General features: G+C 59.4%; 1 non-coding gene across 1 annotated transcript in view; it reads left to right on the forward strand.

The window, feature by feature from the left end:
* Positions 1 to 21, forward strand: part of LOC128751896 (5S ribosomal RNA) — a 119-nt gene extending 98 nt beyond the window's left edge. The window contains exon 1 of the ribosomal RNA XR_008413391.1: positions 1 to 21. This exon is cut by the window's left edge and continues 98 nt beyond it. This is a non-coding gene — a ribosomal RNA (5S ribosomal RNA).
* Positions 22 to 2,500: the final 2,479 nt, after the last annotated feature.

The raw sequence follows: 2,500 nt of genomic DNA on the forward strand, positions 1-2,500 counted from the left end.
GAACACCGGGTGCTGTAAGCTTTTATTTGCTGGATCATTATTATTAATATTATTATGACTTTTTTATTTTTTATTTTTTTTTAATTTTTTGGTTTGTTTGTTAGTTTTGCTCCTGCTGGGCGCCAATGGCGGTGCCTGCTGTCCGAGTTGGAGGTGTCTTCAGTCGGACTGAGCTCTTGACCTTGTCCCCCTCTCTTGGTCCTGGAGGTCGGGGACCCCTCTTTGGTTCCGAGGGAGAGTCCCCGGAGCCGGGCAGGAGGTTAAGGTGAGGGTGAGGGTTAGGGTTAGAGGGTTAGGGTTAGGGTTAGGGTTAGGGTTGGAGGGTTAGGGTTAGGGTTAGGGTTAGGGTTAGGGTTAGAGGGTTAGGGTTAGGGTTAGGGTTAGGGTTAGAGGGTTAGGGTTAGGGTTAGGGTTAGGGTTAGGGTTAGGGTTAGAGGGTTAGGGTTAGGGTTAGGGTTAGGGTTAGGGTTAGGGTTAGGGTTAGGGTTAGAGGGTTAGGGTTAGGGTTAGGGTTAGGGTTAGGGTTAGGGTTAGAGGGTTAGGGTTAGGGTTAGGGTTAGGGTTAGGGTTAGGGTTAGGGTTAGAGGGTTAGGGTTAGAGGGTTAGGGTTAGGGTTAGGGTTAGGGTTAGGGTTAGAGGGTTAGGGTTAGGGTTAGGGTTAGAGGGTTAGGGTAAGTTTTAAGGTTAGGGTTCAAATTATTTCTGAAGATTCTTCCTCAAGTGACAAAACATGAGGTCGATCCTGGGGTTTCACTGGAGCTCAAGGGGTCCTCCCGTGTCCAGTCGGTCCCTCAGGCCGATGGGGGGGGCCCGGAGCCGGGCAGGAGGTCCTGGGGCCGCCCCGGAGGCTCTCTGGGTCGGAGAACCAGAGTGACAAAATATTAGGTGCCGGAGCTGTGACAAAAAATTAGGCGCCCAAACCCTTTGAGTGACAAAAAATTAGGTCGCCCGAAAATTGTACCAAGTCGAGCCCCGGTGGGGTCGGGCTTATGTCTTCCAGGGGTTTCACTGGAGCTCAAGGGTGCGAATCACGGTGCTCTCTGCCCGGCCTGCCGCACGCCTCGGTCGGGCAGGCCAGGCGACCGAGTGCCCCCCCCTGACCCCCGGAGGTCCGAGAAGACCCGGTCCCTCCCGGGTCCATCCGGCCCCTCAGGCCCGGGGAGGGTCCCCGGAGCCGGGCAGGGGGTCCTGGGGCCGCCCCGGAGGCTCTCCGGGTCGGAGAACCAGAGTGACAAAATATTAGGTGCCGGAGCTGTGACAAAAAATTAGGCGCCCAAACCCTTTGAGTGACAAAAAATTAGGTCGCGCCAAAATTGTACCAAGTCGAGCCCCGGTGGGGTCGGGCTTATGTCTTCCAGGGGTTTCACTGGAGCTCAAGGGTGCGAATCACGGTGCTCTTTGCCCGGCCTGCCGCATGCCTCGGTCGGGCAGGCCAGGCGAGCGAGTGCCCCCCCTGACCCCCGGAGGTCCGAGAAGACCCGGTCCCTCCCGGGTCCAGCCGGTCCCTCAGGCCCGGGGAGGGTCTCCGGAGCCGGGCAGGAGGTCCTGGGGCCGCCCCGGAGGCTCTCTGGGTCGGAGAACCAGAGTGACAAAATATTAGGTGCCGGAGCTGTGACAAAAAATTAGGCGCCCAAACCCTTTGAGTGACAAAAAATTAGGTCGCGCGAAAATTGTACCAAGTCGAGCCCCGGTGGGGTCGGGCTTATGTCTTCCAGGGGTTTCACTGGAGCTCAAGGGTGCGAATCACGGTGCTCTTTGCCCGGCCAGCCGCAAGCCTCGGTCGGGCAGGCCAGGCGACCGAGTGCCCCTCCTGACCCCCGGAGGTCCGAGAAGACCCGGACCCTCCCGGGTCCAGCCGGTCCCTCAGGCCCGGGGAGGGTCCCCGGAGCCGGGCAGGGGGTCCTGGGGCGGTCCCGGAGGCTCTCTGGGTCGGAGACCCAGAGTGACAAAATATTAGGTGCCGGAGCTGTGACAAAAAATTAGGCGCCCAAACCCTTTGAGTGACAAAAAATTAGGTCGCCCGAAAATTGTACCAAGTCGAGCCCCGGTGGGGTCGGGCTTATGTCTTCCAGGGGTTTCACTGGGGCTCAAGGGTGCGAATCACGGTGCTCTTTGCCCGGCCTGCCGCACGCCTCGGTCGGGCAGGCCAGGCGACCGAGTGCCCCCCCCTGACCCCCGGAGGTCCGAGAAGACCCGGTCCCTCCCGGGTCCAGCCGGTCCCTCAGGCCCGGGGAGGGTCTCCGGAGCCGGGCAGGAGGTCCTGGGGCCGCCCCGGAGGCTCTCTGGGTCGGAGAACCAGAGTGACAAAATATTAGGTGCCGGAGCTGTGACAAAAAATTAGGCGCCCAAACCCTTTGAGTGACAAAAAATTAGGTAGCGCCAAAATTGTACCAAGTCGAGCCCCGGTGGGGTCGGGCTTATGTCTTCCAGGGGTTTCACTGGAGCTCAAGGGTGCGAATCACGGTGCTCTTTGCCCGGCCTGCCGCACGCCTCGGTCGGG

The sequence above is a fragment of the Synchiropus splendidus genome, unplaced genomic scaffold (assembly GCF_027744825.2).
Source record: "Synchiropus splendidus isolate RoL2022-P1 unplaced genomic scaffold, RoL_Sspl_1.0 HiC_scaffold_49, whole genome shotgun sequence".
Classification (NCBI taxonomy): Eukaryota; Metazoa; Chordata; class Actinopteri; order Syngnathiformes; family Callionymidae; genus Synchiropus; species Synchiropus splendidus.